Source organism: Myotis daubentonii, chromosome 1, assembly GCF_963259705.1.
Source record: "Myotis daubentonii chromosome 1, mMyoDau2.1, whole genome shotgun sequence".
NCBI lineage: Eukaryota > Metazoa > Chordata > Mammalia > Chiroptera > Vespertilionidae > Myotis > Myotis daubentonii.
The window spans coordinates 83,832,705-83,857,370 of record NC_081840.1 but is presented as its reverse complement, the minus strand read 5'-3'; positions in this window follow the sequence as shown (position 1 = coordinate 83,857,370).

Here is a 24,666-nt window from a genome sequence, read left to right as displayed (position 1 = left end):
TGATAGTGCTTTTTAAAATTGGATATGCTATGTTGTAAATAAGGTTAAAATACAAAGAATCAAGAGTTTTAGGGACCCTAGGGTCGTGTTACATTAATCTCAGGTCAGATACAGTTTTATGAAGAGACCATAGAAGTTTAATGGGCATTTATTGATTTCAATTAACTTATAACTTTGGAGACAGTGAATTTCAAACTTAAAACAGTCATATGATATTATGAATTACATATTATGCACATTAAGAGATTTACAGCAAGGAAACCAAAGAGAGAAAATATTGGTTCACATTTCAAACCACAGTAAGTGTGACTATAGGCTCAATTTAATATAAATGTATGATGCAACTTTGCTTGGGTTCAATGTCTTACAATTGCTCTTGGAATGGGCACTTGTTTTCCCATTATTGGCCACTTTAATTGACTTGCACTCTGGTTTTCTCGTTTAAAGATCACTTTATAGTATTGGGTGTTCTTCATCTGAGCGATATGTTCCACTCCTGCCTCGTCCAACAACACAATAGTTTACATATTCCTGAACTTGATCTGAAAGCTGATTTAAAAATCCATATGGACAATCCAATTTCTCTGGAAATATATACACACAAGTCTGCTCAGAGGTGGCTAAAATAAAATAAATTTCATTTTGGGAGACAGGAAGGAAGCTGAGACAAGAAAGTGAAGATGTTGAAGTAAATGGGTACTTGCTCTGACCGAGCTCGAAGCCCACCTCTCCCCAGAGAATATTAGAAGAGGGCATGGAAGACACGCATTAGAAAAGTAGAATGTTTGTGCTTTTCTTCCTGGTGGACGGCATTAAATATTCAGCCAAAGGGGGGATCAGTTTACATTACTCTTCTTGTTTCTCGTGTATCAACTGACAGGTGCTATAAACATACATAGACAAACATGGTCCTGTGCTTGCCGTGCGCCAGTGACCGAGCGAAGACAGTCTCTCATTTCCCAAAGTGATCACAGAGGACTCGGCAGATACACGGTGCTCAGATCGGAGAGGAGACCATATACATTCTGTTCCCCACAAAAATAGAGGAGCTTGCCTTTCAACTTGATTCTCAAGAAAATCCCTTCAGAGATGGTTTTGTTTCAGTAACCAATTACTAAGGTAGACAATCTTGTTTTGATTCTGAGGGCTTGACTGGAATCCTCACTACTACTTTTGAAATAGTAGCAGAAGAAAGAACCCCTGGTCTTCTGAAAGTCTTGCTTTGCTGTGGGAAACCAGCAATCCACATCTCCTTGATTTCACAAAGGGCAGAATCTAAGCAATCGGGGGGAAAGAACTGCTCTTGATTTTGAGATCAGACCCGGTATTTAAAACATTCACTCCTCCATGGTCCAGAGGTGTCATGGTAAGGGAGTTAGGACTGTTTATACTGAAGACGAGGAGGCTCATTTTCCACACTCCAGGCAGCGATTTGGCTGAGACTGTATCATTCTGCGGTACTATCACACACTACCTTTTTTCTCACTTGAGTTGTACTTTTGGCTGTCATTTGCGCTTTTGAATAAAGGTTTGCATTAGCGGAAGATATCATAATAGCATATCTCCTTTTCCTGAGTTGACATACAAATCAAAAAGAAAGGATAAGGCCAAGACTCCCTTTGTCCTCAGGAAAGTATGCCATCTGCATTTTGCTTATAATATTCGGCTGGGAACAAAATTCTAGCATAAGGAAGTCGTTAATACAACCCTCAAGTTACACTGTAAATTCAAAGTACTTTAAATGCTTTATAATAGTCAAAGCCAGTAAAAAATCGACCCTGTATATTTTTATTTCATCTCTGTTGGATCATCTGATATTTAATAATTGGTTCTGGCACCTCTTTGCAAATTATTATAACTTTGATTTCAACAGTCCTATTGAACATATGGGCAGCACAGCCTCTGAACATATATACGATACAGCCTCTTGGGAGGACCTTCTGTCTTGTTTTCCTTCGCTTGGAAAGGTCAGGTAAATTTTGTTGTGTCGTCATGTGCTAAGATTCCTCAATCTCTGTTTTGCAGTGTAAACGCTTAATGGAACTGATTTCCTCCCTTAACTGTGAACACTTCCTTTGCAAAGCCAAGAGAGAAATGCATGCATCTGGGATGCAGTTTACTGGGCTCTTACTAGAGCGGTGATAAAACTATTCCAGTATCAGTGCACAAGTATTCATCCACCCAGAATAGGTTCTGTTACTTAGTGCCATATTGTACCCTGGCTTAGCTGCAAACTGCACGGTTTTCTAGAGTCAAAAGACCTCCCCATGTTACTGATTCTTCATCAGCCCTGAAGAAGAAGTGAAGTTGGCAGTAAAATACAGTTGACCTGACAAAACCTTTTACATACTTAGACATTCTCCCTTCAGCATTTCTTTTTCCAGCTCTACTCACAGTAACACCCTGAAACAATATTAGGAAAAGCTTTTCCATATCCACAGCCTGTTAAGGTTATTTTCAATGTTCCTGCTGTCCCACCTCTGTCTAGCCCATGCACCTCACTTTGCTCTTGTATTACTTCACATTAATTGCTACATTGTTTATTGCCACATTCACACATGCCACAATATGGACACAGTGGCAATAATTGCATAGTGAGCTGTCTTTAAAGAGGCATGTCAAAATAGATAGTGATGGGTGGGGTAGATAGAAGGTTATGATTTATATCTTACGCTGACATTGTGGAATGGAGCTGGTTCAATTTCTCTTGATTTCACTATAATGCCTAATGCTAATCTATCCCTGCCATGTAATTATTCATTATTAAGACCACTAAGCTAAAAAGTCCATGAGGTGGGGGCAATGGTTAAAGGAATTTTTCAAGTATTTATTTTCCCTTTGATACTGCAGTGTGACATTTGCAACATTGACATATGGGTGGACAAAAAATATCCATATGCAATGTCTATAATCCTAACTCATTTCAAAATTAAATATCCTGTTTTTCTTTGAGAACTGTTTTTTTGGACAAATTAACACTTTTTATACCTGTGCTTGTGTACATATTTGCTCTAAACATGCATAAAAGGAATTTTGAGGTTTTGAAATGTGATTTGGCCCCTTTGTTACAGTTGAAAAATTCCACCCCTCAGTGAGCCGACCTATCCTCACACACCACACTGCTCTTGGGAATCTTAACAAATAGGTTGTCACTTGGTTAAGACAATACTGTGAATCGCCCTGCCTCTGGTGATCAGGAAGTCAGAGTCATGCTTGATCCTGGCTGATAGCCCGGAAGTTGAGTTCCTTTTCATACCAGCAGAGCTTAGAGTGTTACTCTTGCTGATTCGTGCTTATCATGGTCTGCTTGCTTGGTATCACATAAGCCAGTAGGTGGAGTGCTTGCTAACAGTAATTGAATAGACAGAATTTGAACTTAAAAAATTACTGGAAGCCACTTGTCTTGTTATAAACTAAAAAAACCATATTTATATTGAACTCTTTCTATGGATATAATTAGTTGAAAAAAATGTTACAAGAGCAGTGTTGAGACGATTGCAGGACTGTAGTTACATGGTAGAACACAGAGACGCAAATTGTGCCCAGGAGATCAACACGTCACATGGCATAAGCCTATGTAAAGGGACACTTTCTCAAATAGTCAGCTGAAGTTGATTTGGTAAATAGGCCCTAGTCCCTCTTTTAAAAAATGTAGTATTTATGCCGTTCAATGGATAAACAAGTTTTGATTAACTATATGTGGAGAAGCTTGTGCAATAGAGGATTAATTACATACATGTGTTAATAATAGTCATAGTACATTCAGCATCTTTGGAAAGAAGTGTTGCGAGAGATGCCTCCCATATAAAGTGCAACTTTCCCATAAGAGTGTCTTGTTTTCCTTCAGAAGAAGGTTTTCAAATATATTTAAAATCTGCAGCTTGAGACTTGCTAACTACATCACTCTAAATCTATCTATATCACACCTAAAGATGTTAAAGCAACATTTAGAACTACAAGGAGAAAACAAGCAACAGAATTTAGAAAGCAGGAACCACATGGATATAGAAAAAAATCTTCAGTCGTTTTTTAAGAATGTGAGTTATATGATGTGAAGTAGATGAAAATGCAAGCGTTTAAAAAAGAATCTCTGCTTCCATATCAGGAATACTTACAGATCTGATTCCATGACATGCAAGTACTAAAGATCTCCATGGCTTGAAAATGCCATTTTATGTAAAAGGAACTTCAGAGCAAATAATCGCACAATATGCAGTGACAAACACTACCAAAGTAATGGTCCCTTCCCCTTTATTTAACTTTTTTATTATAAATCTGGTAAACTCTCTAAAATATAATTTCTGTCAGGACATTGTTGATATTTTTAAAAATTATGCCATCATGTTCTCAGCTCATATTAAATTTTGGACAGATTTGTGTTTCAAATATGACTTTTTTTCACTTTGGGTTGAAAGTGAGGAATGGAAGAGAAGACTGAGCACTGTTAACTGAATTAATCAGCCAAAGATTTATGTGTTAAATAACTCTTTGAAGCATGCAATAGCTTTATCAAACCAAGCAACTGCTTGCTACTCATTGCCTTTTCAAACAATATTAATAGCCAATTGAACCTCCCTCCGGCCAAAGTAAGGTAGGGGAAGATAGTTATTGTTAATTTAAAATAATAAAATATATATTTTATCTTTCTCATCTGAAGGGAAAAATGTGATCAATTCCATGAAGCATTTTAAATAAAATCATGCAACCTGGCCAGTAGATAAAAGTGTCCACTCATCACCAGAACATAATCAAGATGTCTTAACCAAGAATTTTTTTTGGAATTTATTTATTATTTGCTTATTTTGATTTGGAGAAGTACTATGATTATTGACATATTCTAATTCCAAGGCAAACTGCAGGATCGTGCGATAGTCTACAAAAACAAAAACAAAAACTGTAAAGGAGTTCTGTTAAGGAATGAATACCTTTGTGTAAATCTTTCTTCCTGCTCATTTATCCCTTCAGGTTCTACAAGTATCATTGCATACTTAGAATATTTTTATTCTTCTCATCTGAAAAAAAAATTGAGTTCACTTGCTTTTTTGTCAGTTGCCATTCATGTTACCTTGTTTTGCTTGCTTCAGTATGTTCCTCCCCCCTTAGATGTTAAACCATTCATTCTCAGCCAGTGTTCATCCCTTGATGGTGAGTAGGCCATCGCCTTTACTGAGAAATAGAAAGGTGTTAGACATTGACTTCACCAAGATTATATTCTCTCTTAATAGAAGCTGTTGATAGATCCTGAACAGCTACACACTTAGGGTGTTGACTTATGGAATGAAATCCTCTGCACACAAGCACAGCAAAATATTTTGGTGAAAAGTAATTATCAGAAATAGTGACACTGGTAAATTAACTACATTTCAGCATGAAGCTTGAGTTACTCCTGCCCATTCTTGTCCCAGACCTATCTGAAATCAGCAATTCAGCTTAATGATGTCACAACATTTGTCAGGCGGTGGGCACTGAGGGGAAGACATAGAGTTACTCCCATTGCACGAGGTTCCCCTCCTTTCTCTCTACGCACCAACAGCCCATCTGTCTCACTCACACAAAAACTGTTATCTTTGAAACATCATTCTGTTATCATCATGGTTGTTCTTTAAAATTGGTCCTTAACTTTAGATTGTGTTTTGGAAATCAGGTTTGCAAATTCTCCCAGATTTAATTGGCCCGCTTAAAATGTTACAGTAATATGTCCTGGACGCAGCTCACCTCACTAAAGAGCACAAATACTATGTATTTCCATTCACTCACTGGACGATAACCTTTTGTGAAATACAGATAGCCTACTTAAAAAAAAAAAATTCTAACAAAGAATCCAACCCCTCCCAGACTCTAATATTTTTCAAAGTGTGAATTGAAGAGGACTCCGAGACAGATGGGTCTGGATGATCAAGTTACCTGTTATAGCAGCACATCTGCCGGGGCAGTCAATCACTGTGATGGCTCTGACAGGTCGATGGAGGCTGAGCGAGAACGGCTAATGCAGACAGAAGAACGGCTGGGGAAGGGCAGACCTCCTGCCTGTCTCCTGGGTTTGGCTGGTCTGAAAGCTGTACTTGAATTTGCTCTGGTTAAAATTCTGTCTATTGAGCAATGATATTAGATGAAAGATTGGGGCTCCTATTTTTTTTTTCAGGACAACATATTGAACACATATGATTGGGAATAAGTCGATTAGCACTTTCAAACTGTCAGTCAATATTTGGTTGTATTTGGGGAATATGGCAGGGAGTGTGGGGTGAATAAGATTAGAAAAAGAAGAGTGGGAGATAGTTTCAAAATTACATTTTCCCCCTCAAAGTGTCAAAAGGATGAAATGCATTAAGCACCCGTTCTGAGATGCCTATTTCTGTGAGCTCAGTATAATAAAAATTAGCATTGAATAGAACAAAGGCAACTCTAAAAATGTCAAGAAGCAAAATTAACTAAATTTATGGAGGCATGCTACTTATTTCCTCTGTATATTTAATCCTTTCCTTCCCACTTCAATCATGAAGTGAATCATATTTATCAATCCTAGTAGATCTAAATATTTGGCAATATCATGCATTAGGAAATACGGAGAAAGTGATTTCAAGATTTCACAAACAATTGAAAAGATGTGTTTCAATTAAGTGCATCATTAATTGTAGCACTTATATGACACATTTGTAAAAATGCAAGTATTTGAAGACAATATAACCTCTAAAGATCTAGATTCCTTCTAATGGCTAATTAATCAGTTATTAAAAGTATCTGACAGTAAGGCGGCACACCCCCTAAAAAGTTCTAACTCTCAAAAAAATACCCAAATGGTAGGTAATAACAAGAACTGTTAACACCCATCAACAAGTAGAAAAGAAGTGACATTTTTTATTAAATTTATGTATTTATGTATGGATGTATATATTATTTTGTATATATGTATGTATACTTTATATTTATGATTAGAATACATATATTTACATATTTATGGTAAATACATATATTTTTGGAGAAGCAAAAGAAAAATATTACATAAGATATGCATTATTATTACCCTACTGTAGAACCACAGTGAGCAAACATTGCTGAAAGAAGGGCAAAATGTTAATACATACAGAACTGCTGTTAGTAGTGATTTTCTCCACAATGCCAAACTGATGGGGATTCGTGAAAGAGCCATTAAACAGATGCGTTGCTTTTCAATACATTCTTCAAGTATTTTTGCTCCCTCATCCACATTTTTAGTAAATGATGCTAAATGTTTTCAAAATATTACTATATTGGCTTTTTTTTTACTTGATTTTTGTAAGTGGACTCATATTTAGCAGCAGATGGTTTGAGATACCAGAACTGAAATGGAGTTAGTTATTTGGGTTCAGACTACAACAAAATTTCATACCTCAGTTTATGGGATAGGAGAGATCAGACAAATCACCATTTTCTTTAAAAAAATCTAAACAAACTCAGAAACAGGACTTTTCTTAAGTAAGAATTCTATATTAATACAGAAATAAGTTCATATTTTAATTCTTGCTAATAAAATGTCCATTTTTTTTCAAAGCTTTTAATATAGATGATGTTTTCAGTTATATTTTCTAGGAAAAATAATCTTTGTTTTGAAAGCCACTGTGTGATAGTAGCTTTGATACTGATTTAGCTAAAAAACATCCTGAAGGTAAATATGTCCTATTAGATAATCCAAAACATGCAAACTCTTTACATTAGTTAAGTGGGCTTATCTCACAGAAGCTACACTATAGTTATAAACAGAGTCAGTATGTGTTTTTTCTAGGGAAGAGAAAAAGAAAAAAAGATGTGTTGCTGCCAGTAACCAGAGAATCATGAATTAATTAGGGGCCTTTGCCAATCATACCCCTTTTAAATATAATTTAATAAAATTTTATTTAATTTTTTCTCTCATATTATTCATTATAATCCATCTATTCATAAATAGTACTAAAAACCAGGGAGAAAAAAATGAGTTTGGGAACGACTTCAGTTTTTAACAGAGGTCAGAACATTCTGGCAACTGGGACTCATGTTGCTCAGAATCACACAGTTCTTCAGGGAAATACACATTCAGTGACTTGCAGGAATAGAATTCTCTGACTAGAGGCGGGGCTAGGAGGAGGAGGGGAAAGATTAAAAAACAAAAAACAAAAAAAATAAACAAAATAAAAACACAAACTTAAAACAAAACTTCGACTACTAAAATCATTGTAAAATGACAGTAATGATGTTTGGGATTTTTCCATAATATAGGTAACCAATTTAGGGGTTCCCAGGGCAAGGTCTAATCCATTCAGAGGTACTGTCATTTGTATCAGGCAAAGATGGTCTTTTAAAAAGGCGTTAATGCTGCAGAAGGTCAAGGTTACAGTAGAAAATGTAGAAATCGGCAGCTCTTCGTCTCTGACAGATCTGAGCCTATTTCTGGGCCAATTACTTTGACCTATAGAACGACACCAGTTCATTCTGTGCTGATACAATGATACACATCACTGAAATAAGATTTCTGTCCTTTTATGCTAAAAGTAAACATGTTTTCAAGAGTTAAAACTTCATGAAATCTCTGGTGTTTAATATATAAACAAGAGAATATTTTTCAGAAGTCATGAAAGTCAGAACTCTATTACCAATGGAGAATACCTTCTCTGATTAGCATGGCATGTGTCTAGATTTTGATCAAAGTAAACAAGAAATAATTCATCGTACAAGTGTCAAGGATAATACTTTGACAAAAGGCAAGAGCAATTTATAACTATGATATCCTTTATTAAGATTTGCTGTTATCTTTTTTGTCATTTTCCCCTATTTTCATATAAAAATCACATATAGAACATGGGTAAGTAGATATGAGCTTGCTCCTTTTTTTGTAGGTCCATAATAATTCAAGAATACAAAGGCAAGAAAAAATGATTTTCCACAAACAAATCTTTCTTATTTATTTTCTCGAAAGATGTTTAAATATGACCATTTTCTTGATTAACTGTCTACCTTAAATTTGGAGATCTGTGTTATTAAAAACAGTGTATTGTTTCAAAGCCAATACAAATCACATTGCTTTCTATCTAATCACTGCCTTTACTGCCATTAGTACAATGGCAAAATGGGAAGAGCTCTCATGTTCTCAGTGATGCTCAATGTAGACAGGAAAAAAGCCCCAACGTGATGCTGTGCTGGTATGCTGTAACCGAGCTATTTTTAATATTTCCTTGTAACTGATTTGTAAGTGGATTGTGCTTAGGCAAGTGTCAGAACTTTCCTGTCAGCTACTTTAACAGCAAAGAGATAGCTTGATGAATAATTCATTGAAAGCAATTTTCTCCTAGTCACTGAGTCATCAATCATAGTTGCCTAAAGAGCCCTGAATTGGCCAGCGAAGCTCTATTCACAGGTAGTGTGATTTAGGGAATGGGAACCACATTCATACTGACAAGTCAGGTAGCAGTAAGTAACGGAAGGTGTCTTCTTTACAGACTGCTAATGAGTCACCCAAACCGCTTACTATTTCCAACTCCCTTTTTTGTTTTTTCCCCCCTTTTCCCAAATATCACTCAGAATTGTAGCCATAGGGTGGTTTTGCCAAACAAAGGTGCAGTTGGATGAAAAACCAGTGTAAATATTTGCACATTTTTTCTGGCAGAAATCCTACTCTAAAAAGAACCTCTTCAAAAGGGAAAAGTGATTTGATACATGATTGCATGCATTTACCCATGTAATTGAAATAATGAGAGATGATTGCTTTGAGCTAATAGTCATAAGTTACTGGTCTTTTTGTTTAATCCAACCATCAGCTGTCAAGAGCCTCGCAGGAGCATGGGGAAGATGCACCAAGGATATCATTTGCATCACCTCAGACTGTAATTTTGTTGTGTTTTTTTTTTTTTTCAGAGCTGATACAAGCGTCAGATTCTATACAAATCTCCCTGGAGCATAAGCGCTCTAGTGTTGTTTTGATAGGAGCAGAGAGAAAAGGAGCATGTATATGCCTGCTGCTAGTAGCTTAAATGCTCTCAGGATCACAAATAAAATAAAAGCAGATTTTTTTTGGCAGACTTCTTACAATTGTTAAGAACTAATTTTGCAGTAGAGTCAAGGTATGTCTTTATGCTGAAAACCTCACATTTGAGCACAATTTTCAAATACATACATCTTATCTCATTGCACCTATTGTTCCGTGTGACAGATACCTTTGTGGTGTATTATACATCACCCATTAATTCTCTAAGCACTACCTATTGTATTAATACCAGCTGCCTATGACTGTTCAACAAGCACAAGAAAACAGGCAAAAACAATGGTGCAGTGATGAGTCATAATTTTCATAGTCTTGCTTAATAAGGAGGTGTGAAAAATGTTTTCTAAATATTGTAGCTCTGCTGTTGTCTATATGTGATTATAATGTTTATGCAAGCAACACAAAACAATGTGTACACAATCAACATCTGGCTACAGAGATTTTACTATAGAAAGACTTGGAGAATATTTATTGAACACTGCTCTCAAAGTAATTAAGTTCAAATTAAGTTTTAATACATTGGATGCAGATTCCTATTGGATAAACGCTTGAAGCAGACAAGTTAATTTCTGACACATGGGAATGAGACTTTAATTTAGAAAATTGTTCTCAGTGAATCGTGCACTGTTGTTCCTCTTTTCCTCTGGATTACCTGTGTCTGTGTGAGGATAAAATGTTAGCGGCCCCACAGGAGTGCACTGATGACGGGTGAGAGGGAAGACACTCCTCTGGGCATTCTCTCTGAGCTTGATGCACGTTCCTTCAACTGCACCAGGCAGAGCCTATGGTGGGTACACTGAGCCTAGGGAATTGCTCAACTGTTTTTAAGTATTTTCATTGGGAACTACAGGATTTATCTTTCATCTCACCAACTTTTCCTGCAAGTGATACTGAACTCAGGTCCAGTGCCTGCCACTCGATAGCCAATAACCAAGAGACAGGGACTGGTGGAAGGAAAGGAGGTTTATTCAAGAGCTGGAAGTTTGAGAAGGTGGCAGACTCATATCATATCAACAACTGGACACCAGCAGGGATTTTTGTGAGGAGGGAGAGGAAGGAAAGGAGGGGATTGAGAGTTCTCTACTGAAGGACTATGTGCAAGACAACACAGCCTGTTCAGATAACTGGCTGGTCAGCAAATATCCTGGACCTGGAATGTCTGAAGGTTGGAGTCTGCTTCTTCTGAAGTTAGTTCCTGGAATTCTTAAGCAAACAGGCTGTTTATCTGTAGTTACATATTAGTTAACAGGTCATAATTTAAAGAAATTATGTTAAAAGAATGGTGGGGAGTGTTTTATTTTTATTTGCCTAAAGATTTGAGGAAATGTTTAAGAATGGAAGAGGGTCCAGCTGGTGGAAACAGTAAAATATTTAAGCTTTTAAAGAAATGCTGAACTAGAAAATATGGTCCAAGGGTAGCATAGGATATGGTGCTTACAACTGTTTTTACAATTCAGGATAAAAACGTCACTCCAGAATGGGGCCTAGGAATGGGAAATGGACTACGGAAATATATTATTGAGTTGATTGGTAGAATCTATTGCCTCCAGAACAGAACTAAAAACAGGGACTATACACACCACCCTCTGAGCAGTAGCCATGCTCTTAAATGAAGACTTCTCTGAAATCTTGAGGTCTCATTTTTGTTAGGGGAGATTGGAGAAGATCAATTAAGGTTGATAATGTTTCTTCACGGGTAAAGAGATTTTTAATGATAGGAATACTGTCTCTAAGATAAAAATATATTGTGGTTCTCTGGACCAGAGCTTCTTAGACTTTATTGCATAAAATTTATGGGTAGAAGTCTCCATGAAAACATATTCCCATGGGTGAATAGTTTCTAGCTTGACCTCCTGCTCAGAAAGCATGCTTGAATGAAAGTGGAAATGCTCTTTTTTTAAATATTGGGCTTTCAAATACTTGGCATAGTATGTAGCTCACAAAATCATGGAAATTATATAAAGTAGAAGGAAAAAATGACTTAAGTTGGCTCTGCTGAGATCCTTTGTTATAATACAATTTCAGGATCCTTTTCCAGACTTTCTTTTATTATTCTAAATGGCAAGACTTTACTTATATCCCATGAGCCAGCCTGGATGTGGGGCCATTTGCATCAAATTAAGGCTGTGACCCTGGATGACTTGGACTGTGCATGGTGATACATACTGACCTTTGACATTATCAATGCCGATACTGCTGCTGAGTCAGTTATTCACAATCTTTAAAAGGCGTCAAATCAAATTGTGATTACTTCAATAACCATTTCTTTTTAGATGGTCTAAATATCAGTGACTTTCTTTTTTCTTCTTCGTTCTACTCTTCTCTTTCCTTTTCTTTGTATTTCTAGTCTTTCCTTTAAGTCTCAGACTCAATTTCTCTTTTTTCTTTAAGCATTTCAAATTTCTGTAGTTTGTTAGTTTATTTAGTGTGGGTTTTCACAAAACCAGATCAGCATTTTTAGTTCCTCATCCTAATATGATTACTCTTGTCCCTTAAGACTTGGTATAGTGTTGTTATGTCTTCCCTCTTTATTTTGTCTTCTAATTAATGTTCTTATTTGGGGCTTCTTAAGCACCTCCAAATAGGAGAAACATTTTCATTAAAATATTCCAAATTTCTAGCCCCCTTGTTATAAAGGTAACAATTTATTCTCTATTCTACATCAATATGCCTTTCTGTGTGCAGTTCAAAATAGCTTTGACCTTTATGGCTGTACCAGCACACTGGAAACTCATATAATAATATTGAACTTGGATCTAGCAGTCCATGTTTTCAAAGCACTTTACAATTATTGATTGGCTATGTCACATATTATATAAGCAAAACAGTCTGGATAGATCTGAACAATACTAATTATATTGATGAAGAAACTAACAGAGGCACTACCATTTTGTCCACCATCAGCAACTGAGAGGCAGAGTACAGAGTGACATGACAAGTGGTACCACATTCCATTGACTGAGTTATTTATGAGGAAGGCATTGCCAACGACCACGCAGACCTTCTGTGTGTGAGGAAGACACAGACAACCATTTATTCACCCAAACTTACTAGTATTTAGTGAGCCTTTTTATGGCCTAGGAATTGTTATGTACAGCAATGCAGCATTGCACAAGACTGCCAAAAATACCTATTTCCTGGAAATTTTAATCTGCTAGGATTATGTCATTTGTTCATAATTTCCAAGAGCACATGGCTGAGCTTTAGTCATGGCTAAAGTTTCTTATATCAGGCCCTTTAAAATCTGGACAGAAAAAAGGCTCTTGTTTTCTGAAATTTCTGCCTGGAAATGCTAGGCAGAGTTCTAGGCCTACAGCATGATAGATCTAGATAGGGTAAATATGCCTATACATAACTTTTCATAAGTATATTATCCAAGTTGGTTAAGACTAATCAATAGGAGTTAATATTATATCATAAAAGTGATATGTGTGCAATGAAAAGGTCATTGGATTGCTGGTACAAATCTTATTGGTAATAGTAAATCCTACATTGGCATTCTATTTTTCTCACACTGTCTTTATAACACACACACATACACACACACACACACACACACACATACACACACACAACGTATACCTACATGAACATCCTAATCTTTCTATAGTAGTTCCTATTCGTTGTCATTAAAAAAATACATTTATCTAAATAAAGATCAAAAGACTTTTCATAGAGCTAATTTTGAATTCTTGGAAAGTTGTTCCTTCTTTCTCATTTTGGTTTGGAAAAGTGAGTGTATAAGCAGATTCATTCTGTGCAGGGATGTTTATATTATTTTATTATAGTAGTTAGTACATTATATATTATTTACTTAAGTGTCAACTATGTCAACTATTATCATCAACATTTTACATGACCGGGCTTTTCTTTTAGTAGTAAAACCAAGATAACACCCTTATCAATCTCATTTTATGAAGGAAGAAGTTGTGGCCATGTGTCTGTAGGTGATGGAATGATCAGTTGACTACAGATCTTCAAGACTTCTCTGGGTCATTTATAAAGGTTTTTTGTTTTGTATATAGCAGAGGTGAGATTAGAATTTATGATTTCTGTTTTTTTTTCCAATTTGTGAGAAACTCTATAGATATTAATTAGGTGAGCAACACCTCAATTAATTAGATTGCAGTCTGTAACTGACAAATTCTAATTGGAGTATGTACTGGAATCATAATTTATGACTAAAATTTATGAGAAAAAATTAATTTTACTTTTAGGTTACAACCTTTGATTATTTAATGTGAATAATGGTTAAAATAAAACTAGGGTAAATTTATTTCTTAAATTGTAGGACTCTTGAGTAATTTTAAAAGAAGATACAATACAAAATGGACACTTGTGTCAGTTTATTAATAATGCAATGATCTTGCAATAAGTTCACCAGCCTAGAACTTAACTGTAGATATAATTAATACTGGTAATGCTCTGAGGAAATAGCAGGTAAGATTTGATACATAGTACTCCATACTTGCTATAATCTAACATATTAAACAAGGGATCAATTGATTACTTTAGGCTTATTATTTAAAATCAAAATAGAACCAGAGACATAGAAGCATAGGACAGACAGACAAATCTTAGAAGGAAAGCAGGGGTGTGTGGGGTGGGTGGGGAGTGATTAATCATATATACACAGCCCGTGGACATAGATAATAGTGTGATGAAGGCCTGGGAGGGGTGGGTACAGGGTGGAAGGGGTCAATGGGGGAAAAAGGGACATCTGTAATACTTTCAATAATAAAGACAAATGAAAACACCACACACATGCACTCACAAAAACCCTATTATGTGTGTTTGTAGTCTAAGTCTTACTCTACCTAGGTATCTTGGGAAAAAGGAGTATCCAAAGCTATTGCTTGGTCTTGACCTTAACTTCCTACTTGTCTCATTGAGAACATTTATGCCATCAGAATTAAAAATTTCTCATTTTTCACCCCAAAAGCTATTGTATACATCCTTACTTGCTCCCCCCTGGTGTCTATGTATAAAATACCCTTTCCTCTAAACAAGGAAATCTCTCTACCTGTGTATTTAATCTCATCCCTCCTATCCCCTAGGAGACCCCACTCTATCAATCTTCTCCATTGTGAATTTTGCCTTACTGTATTTTATCTTCCAACACACAAGCAAAGTTAAGCATCTCCTATCTCAAAGTTTAAAAAAGGGACTAAACTATTTTAAAAATCTATTCCCACTGTAATCATAGCCTCATCTCTCTCCTATACTAATCAGAGTTTCAAACAGCTTTTCTCTCTTCAACTCCTAAATCATATTCACTCTATAACCCTCTTGGATTTCTTTCCTTACCACCCCATAGCTAGTAATCTCCCTGTAAAGATTCATCATCTGGTTGGCAAATTCAATGAATAATTTTTAGTTCTCATCTGTCTTAGCTCTCTAAGCTTTCAATACTAGTGGCCATTTTCTTCTTTATTTTCTTTCTCTCATTAGAATGTATGACCCCTCCAACTCTCCTGATTCTCCTCACAATCTATTGCTTGTGAGACTTTCTTTTTCAAACTACTTCCAAACGGCCTTTCTATAGTGTTCCGTCTTCTCTTTTCTTATTTGAAATGCTTTCTCTAGATAATCTTATTGGCTGAGATGGCTCATTAGGACCACTTATATCATAATGTTTTACAAATTTTTTACAAATTTCTTTTGTTTGCCTCCAGAACTCTCTCCAAAATTCCAGACCCACTTTAAACTAAATCAGCTGAGACAGAACCCATTATCTCCCTACGTCTACCACATTTCATCACATAACTTACTACTGGCTCAGGTCAGTAACGGAGTCATTTTTATGATCCCCTATCTTTCATCCACACTCCAAAGAATGGCCAAGTCTTACATTACTTTAACTTCTAAATATCTATAAAACACTTCCCCTTCTATCCATCCTGATTGTTATTGGGCATACCCTTTCCTACTCTCATGGAAACTTTGTCATAAATAGTTCTGCTCACCTCCATCATCATCCCTTCAAAACCATCATTTACATTGTTCCAAAAGAATCTGTTAAAAACTATGCCACTTCTAAAATTCTTTCAATACCTCCTATTACTAAAAGAATAAAAGTTAAATTCCTTGCTTATTGCTTTAGGAAGCATTTGGAAAATACAGTATTCTGGGTTCTACTGATAAGAAGAGATATTATGGACGGGCCCCCAAAAACTTTAAACATGGTGGTCATCTAGTGTGCACGGGAGATGAGAGGAAAGCAATAGTGGCAGCATGGAACTCCTTTTGCCAAAGGAAAAAGCACAGGGATCTAACGATCATTTTTTTTCTTTTTTAAAGTCTTTATTGTTTGAATTATTACATATGAATTACCTAAAGAATTGCAATGAATATCCCATCGACCTCTCACTATTCATTCCCACCTTCTACCCCCCAACCCCGGCACATGACCTCAACCCCCACTGACTGTGTCCATGGGTTATGCTTATATGCATGCATACAAGTCCTTTAGTTGATCTCCCCCCCCCCAACAGCCCCCACTTCCCCCTGAGGTGGATGTTCTGTTCCATGCTTCTATGTCTTTGGATCTATTTTAGTTCATCAGTTTATGTTGTTCATTATATTCCATATATGAGTGAGATCATGTGATATTTATCTTTCTCTGACTGGCTTATTTCGCTTAGCATAATGCTCTCCAGCTCCATCCACGTTATTGAAAATGGTAAGAGTATCATCTTTAGAAATAAGAGAAGGTAGAAGTAGCCACTAGCCCTATAAACACTAAGCTGCAGCGGTAGAGAAAACCTTGCTTCCTAGGAGACCCTATTTACACACACAGGCGATCATTTTTCTAATGTGCCTTATTAAGATCTAGCTTGGAATTGTTTTCTCGTAAGTTTTATTGTCTTAAGAGAACAATCAAAACTTTCCTTTGACCTTTTAGAACAGATATCTGAGAAATTGAGAATGAAAGCTCCCTAGGGGACTCTTATCAATGCGGACTGGTATAGTAAATGGTCCAAGAAAAAGACGCATGACTATTGAAAATTGCAGTTGACATCAGAAGTCATTTATTTGGCAAGCTAAAAAGTTCATAGCACAGATGCAAAAAAATAATAATAAATAAGTGAAAGGCCCTGAATAGTCATGATGTATGTTTCAAAGACAATGCAGTAAGGTGATGGCATATAACTAATCAGTCTCCCAAAGACTTATTATATTCATGATAATTATATGTCTTGATTATTTATTTTCATGGCTCATAGCACAGTGGCAGTAGATCACAAGAGGGAGAAACTCTCTGAGGCAAATTGCAGCAAGAAGTGACATTAGAGAAACTAATTAGACATTGGAACTAGAGCATCATAAATTGGGATATTCCTGTAGAAGCAAATTGCCTCAGTAATAGCCCTGGGGGCCTTGTAACTTCGAACGTGAAGAGTTTCCAAAATGGTAAAACAAAAAATGTAAAGAATTCGAGTTATAAATTTATCTCTTCAGGGTCTAACTCCATCGCTTACTAGCATTGAGGTCTTGAGTCTTGACATCTAATATCTAAATGCTCAGTTTTTTTCATCTATACAGTGATAGGAATAGACTGCTCACTTTTTATACCATGTCATGCATGCATAATACATGCATGACACAGTATAAAAGTATTTTGTAAATAATGATAAAAAGTGGATTTTTTCATGATCAAAATTACTCTTAATCATCTATTGTATTTTAAATTAAGTGTGATGTTTAAAGAAATTTGCCATTGTCTTCTCTTCTCTTTCTTATAGATACTTTCTCCATAGGTGATTCAGCCCCATAGAGTTAAATATGAACTATTTATGATTGATGCAAAAATTGGTATACTCTGATCCTGTCTTTTAAAATAGCATAACCAACTGCCTACTTAACATATTCACTTGGAAATATTCTCGTTAATTTGCCTAAAACAGAACTCTTAATTGCATTCTCAATACTATTTTCCTCCTGTTTTCACAATTCATTCAAAGGTAATACCACACTTTGTTGTTAAAGCTAATAATCTAGGCGTCATCCTTAATCCCACTCTTAACCTCATGCTTTATATCCAATCCACCAGCAAGGCTTGTTAGCTCCATCTTCAAAACTTATTTTGAGTCCATCAACTTCTACTGCCCTCGCCCAATCCAGTATCATTTTTCACTAGCACTACTTCAACAGCCTCCTAAATGCTAGCTGGGACCCTTTCTGAATTAGCAGCTAATGTGATATTTTCAAAATCATAAATGAGATCATGTCATAACCCGCATCAACCAGGATTCCAGTCATACTTAGGTAAAATCTAATTTATTTACTCTGGTCCATAGTCTCTACACAATTTGTTTTTTGCCTATCTCCACAACCTCATTTACTACCACCTCACCCTTTACTATGCTCTATTCACACTGGCCTTCTTTCTATTTCTTAAATACATGTGACCCATGGATTATTTTGATTGGACAGCCTGAGTAACATATTCACCCTGTGGAGGGAAGAAGAGGACAAATTATTGAACAGAGCTGCCAGAATCAAACGGAATGGGAGAAAGAGCTATTAAAAAGAGGGATATAAGTCACATACTAAAAACACCAGAGGTTTATTTCAGTATGAACCTGCTAGATTTGTCATTGTCAAACTTGTACCCTCAGTACCATTTAAATGTTCAAGTGAAATGGAGCCAATAAAAAATTACATGCTTAAAATTACATTTTGATTCTAAATCAATGCTATAGGCACAGACAAAATAAGCTTCTAATTGGGTACTTAAGTGGGCAAATACAGCCCTGTGGAATTAGAATACTTAGTTATGTCCAAGGATCATCCAATCATTGCTGACCAGTAATACATGCCTGTTTTCTTTTCGATTAATCTTCGTGAAAAGTTACCAGGAACACAGTCCTGTAGTTTTGAAACACAAAAATAAGTGTCAGAATTGTTTATAGCACTTGAATTTTCAAAATCCTTTTAATGGATATTTCAAGGGGCTTAGCTACTACTTGTTCCTTGACTTTTATTATTTGATTATTAATCTTTTTATTATTCATATGTCTTGCTCTAAAGATCCCTAAATTTCATCAACAAGGTTATTTTATTTAAATGAAAATTGCAGCAAATTTTCCTTTTCATAGAAAGCTACATTCACAACTTGAATTTGAAATCCCAGTAAGTAATAAGTAGAAAAAGCTACTAATGAAAAGTGTTATTTTTAAATGATAAATTCAAAGATCAAAATAAAATGATTATTCATTGTACTATACAAATAGCCCATCTTTGTACCAAAAAACCCTTTCAACTTCACAAGTATATTGACTAAAAGGCATGGTTTCCTAGCAACATTCATTGTGTTTATGACCTTTCCTCCAATCCAAGCACACAGATGTGATTCTGAAGCTAATAAATATACATCATCCAACTTAGACTATTCCAGTTTCCCTAGAACAGGTTCAGAGAAACAGCTAAGCAAAGATGAGAGCTAAGAAAATAAACATATCTTCAAAACAATTCTGAACATTTTGATATGGTTGAGTGTATTTAACCAAAGTTAATAAATCCAAGTATGATCAAGTAGTATTTTATTGTAGCATTCCAAAATACAATTAGAATATATGTTTAGATCAAGTTATGATATAATGGAAAGGTTTTCTTTATATCAAAAAATATATGTCTATACTTTATTCACAAATATCTGTATCTATAATTTAGAATTGTAAATGATTTGCAGTCCTTTGAGAATCAATATGTGTGTACACTGTTAGAATCTAGAAAATGCTTGATAAAAGATGGTAAGTATGTTTTAAACAGTCTTTCAAGAAAATAAGAAAACAACTTTAGAGTAGAAAAAATTCTAGGTAATATCTCTTATCTATGTATCTGATATCTGTATCATCTTAATACCTGTCTCTTTCTCTAAAAAATTAGAGATGGCAAGAATATCAGGAAAATGCACTCACATCTGTGTAACTTTGCTGTATGTCAATCTCTACATGTTAAACACTCCAGCAAAACCACAGCAGAAATAAGTCAAGAAACACTGTATCATATGTATAATCTTTTGAAGAGTAAAAGGACTTTGCTGCTGGCTTATTCACCAAAAGTGCGGGAGTTAAATGGCATTGTGCCATTGGTGCATTTTCTTCAGCATTATCTAATGAATCCCTCCAATTTATATGTTTTGTATATCACCACCACAGATGCAGGGTTTAGTGAGTTTTTCTTATGCAAAATGAAAATAATTACAGGGAAGCTTTTAAGCCAGATGTTGGAAATCGCTGGAGACGTGTTTGGGTCAGCATGTTTGACAGAGTTTACACAAGTGGCTACTCTAACTGGCAATTGACTGCCCGGTGGACAATTAGTAATATATCTTCCTTGTTTGCTAAGTATATATTTATTTCATTTTAAATAATTGTGTCTGAGGTTAAGATGCAATAAGAGTGATAAATTCCCTACCTTAAATCTCTTAATAGGTAGGATGAGTACAGTTTAGCCAAAACAGTAACTGTTTAAAAAAGAAATACTTTATTTATTCTGACATCCATATAAGATTTGTTTTGTTTACAAGTCAAAAGAATGATTTTTCTAACTGCCAAATCTTTGATCTCAACTTGAGGGTTAAAATTCCAGCTGTGTTCTTTTTTGACTCTCATTTTCATTGTCAACAGTAATGAAAAGTCTACAGTTAGGACACAGCTGAGGCTCTTTCTTTCTTTCTCTCTCTCTCTCTCTCTCTCTCTCTCTCTCTCTCTCTCTCTCTCTCTCTCCCTCCCTCTTTCTTTCTCCTTTCTCTCTCCCTTTTCTTTTCTTTTCTTTTCTTTTCTTTTCTTTTCTTTTCTTTTCTTTTCTTTTCTTTTCTTTTCTTTTCTTTTCTTTTCCTTTCTTTCTTTCTTTCTTTCTTTCTTTCTTTCTTTCTTTCTTTCTTTCTTTCTTTCTTTCTTTCTTTCTTTCTTCCTTCCTTCCTTCCCTCCCTCCCTCCCTCCCTCCCTCCCTCCCTCCCTGCTTTCTTTTCTTTCTTTCTTTCTTTCTTTCTTTCTTTCTTTCTTTCTTTCTTTCTTTCTTTCTTTCTTTCTTTCTTTCTTTCTTTCTTTCTTTCTGCATTTTCCTATGATCAACTTGGAGTGAGCTCAATTTTGTTTTTATGAGAAAATCCTTGATTAAAAAATGAATAAATCATTCTCAGGCTTATTAATAGTCATATTTATCAAAATCATCTTAGTATTAGAGGCTATAATTTTAGGAACATACTTAGGCCATTGACTTTTCTGGATTATTGTATTGGTCATTACAAATCAACTTCATATTGAAGTTTGCCATTATTAATAATCTGAAAATTGCTTTTGTACTTTCCAGGCCCCAAACACACTGTGGAATCTCAACCATCAAAATTGAAAACATTAGTTAATTGAGTTCTATTAAAAAAAAAACAGCAGAGAAATTGGGACTTCCATACATAATTCCTTAGTCCCCATGTTCATGTTACTCAATTGCTTTATACACTGTTTTCCTGTTCTCTCATCTTAAGAAGCTTACTTTTCCACTCCATATGTGTCTGTACATGTCATGTTCTAAGAGGGAGAAGTGCAGGCTTAGTAGAACCCCAGACAGAATTATAGAAGCTTTAATTTCAGGCTAATTTATCTTCTAGACCTGGATCTCAAGTCTATTTATTTGTAATTCTGAAGATTTTAACAACATAACTTTCTATTTTTTTCTAGTTCCCAAATCTACAGTTCTTAGAATAAAACAGTTTAATCTCAAATGAGATTAATGAATAATTTTCCATTTCAGTGAAACTCATCACCTGATATTTTTTTTTCTTAGAACTTATTTTTTTTCCCTGTGGCTATCTATAATAACTCTGTTAATTTTAATTCTTATGGTGACCAAGGGTAGAGTTAGAATTTCACTTCACCAGAATAGCCCCAATTTATCACATACTTGGGACCCAGAAAGCAAGAATATTTCCTCTTTTTTTTTAACTTTACTTTTATTGTTGACTTTACTACAGATGTCCCCATTTCCCCCCTCTTTGCATACCTCCAAACAGCACCCTCTCACTCTTCCCTCTGACCATCACCATTCTGTTGCATGTTTCTCTGGATTATGCAATATGTTCTTTGTCTTATCCCTTTACCTTCTTTTATCTAGTTCCCTGCCCCATTCCTCTCTGACAGCTGTCAGTCTGTTCCCTATATCCATGCCTTTGTTTCCATTTTGTTCATTAGATTCCACATATAAGTGAGATCATATGGTATTTTTCTTTCTCTGACTGGCTTATTTCACTTAGCGCAACAATCTCCATGTCAATCCACAGAAGGTAAGTTTCTTCTTCTTTAATTTATTTTATTTATTTTTTGGCAGGGTGGTATTCCATTATGAAAATGTACCACAACTTTTTTATTTTTTTAAATATGTTTTATTGCTTTTTTACAGAGAGGAAGGGAGAGGGACAAAGAGCCAGAAACATCGATGAGAGAGAAACATTGATCAGCTGCCTCCTGCACACCCCCTACTGGGGATGTACCTGCAACCAGGGCACATGCCCTCTTTGGCTAGAATCCAACCTGGGACCCTTCAGTCTGCAGGCTGATGCTCTATCCACTGAGACAAACCGGTCAGGGCTGTACCACAGCTTTTTAAATAACTCATTTGCTGATAGATACTAGGGCTGTCCCCAGATCTCGGGCCTTGTAAATAACGGTGCTATAAACATATGGATGTATATATTCTTTCTGATTGGTGTTTTGGGATTCTTAGGAAATATTCTCAGAAGTGGGATTTCTGGATCAAAAGACAGTTCCATTTTTTTTTTTTTTGAGGAAACTCCATACTGTTTTCCACAATGGCTACACAAGTCTATTTCCCACCAACAGTGCACTATGGTTCCTTTTCTCCACATCCTCACCAGCACTTGTTGTTTGTGGATGTATTGATGATAACCATTCTGACAGGTGTGAGGTGATATCTCATTGTAGTTTTAATAGTACAGTTTGATATCAGCTGTAGTGATACCTCCAACTTTGTTCTTTCTCAAGATTGCTGAACCTATCCAGGTTTTTGTTGTTCCATATAAATTTTTGGAATATTTGTTCTAGATCTGTGAAATATGCCATTGGTAGTTTATTTTAATAGAAACTGTGCTGAATCTGTAGATTGCTTTTGGTAGTATGGACATTTTAATAATGTTAATTCTTCTGATCCATGAACACAGTATATGCTTCTACTTATTTGTATCTTCTTCAATTTTTTCCTTCAATGTCCTGTAGTTTTCCTAGTATAAGGCTTTTAACTGCTCGGTTAAATTTATTCTCTGATAACTTATTTTTTCTGTTACAATAGTAAATGAGATTATTTTCTTAATTTCTCTTTTTGATAGTTCATTTTGTTGTATAAAAATGTCACCAATTTCTGAATATTAATTTTTGTATCCTGCTGCTTTGCTAAATACATTTATTAGATCTAGTAATTTTTCAGTGGAGTATTTAGGGTTTTCCATGTACAATATCATGACATCTGTGAATAATAACAGTCATACTTCCTCCTTTCCAATTTGGATGCTTTTTATTTCTTCTTCTTGTATGATCGCTGTGGCTAGGACAATCTGTACTGTGTTGAAAAAAAGTGGTGATAGCTGAAATCCGTGTCTTATTTCTGATCATAAGGGAAATGCATTTAGTTTTTTCCCATTGACTATGATGTTGGCTGTAGGTTTTTCATGGATGGCTTTTATTATGCTTTAGTATGAGCCCACTATTCCCACTTTGCTGAAACTTTTTACCATAAATAGGTGCTGTATTTTATTGAAGGCTTTTTCTGAATCTATTGATGTGATCATGTGATTTTTATGTTTCATTTTGTTTACATGATCTATCACATTTATTGATGTGCTAATTTTGTACCAATCATTCATCCTTGGAATAAATCCCATTTGATCAATGTGTATGATCCTTTTAATGTATTGTTGAGTCCAATGTGCTGATATTTGGTTGAGGATTTTAGCATCTATGTTCATCAGTAATATTGGTCTATAATTTTTATTTCTTTGTAATATCTTTACCTGGTTTTAAAATTAGGGTAATGCTGGCTTCATAAAAAGAGCTTGGAAGTCTTCTTTCCTCTTGGATTTTTTGAAAATTTTGAAAAGGACAGGTGGTAGTTTTTATTTGAATGTTTGATAAAATTTGACTGTGAAGCCATCTGGTCTAAGACTTTTGTTTGCTAGGAGTTTTATTATTATTATCCTTATTATTATTATTATTATTATTTTATTGATTCTGTTTCATTAGTTGTAATTTCTCTATTCAGGTTTTCTAATTCTTTCTGATTCAGTTTTGGAAGACTGTATGTTTCTAGGAAGTTATTCATTTCACACGGTTGTTGAGTTTGTTGGCATAGATTTGTTCGTAGCATTTTCTCACAATCCTTTGTATTTCTGTGATGTCAATTTTTGTTTCTCTTTTTTCATTTTATTTATTTGGGTCTTCTCTTGTGATGAGTTTGTTAAAAGATTTGTCAATCTTGTTTATTGTTTCAAAGAACCAGCCCTTAGTTTTATTGATCATTTGTTGTTGTTTTTTTAGGCTTTTTGTCATTTATTTCTACTTTGATCTTTATTATTTCCTTCTTTCTGCTTAGTCCAGGTTTTGTTTGTTGCTCTTTTTCTAGTTCTTTTATGTGTACTGTTAGATTGTTTATTTGAGATTTTT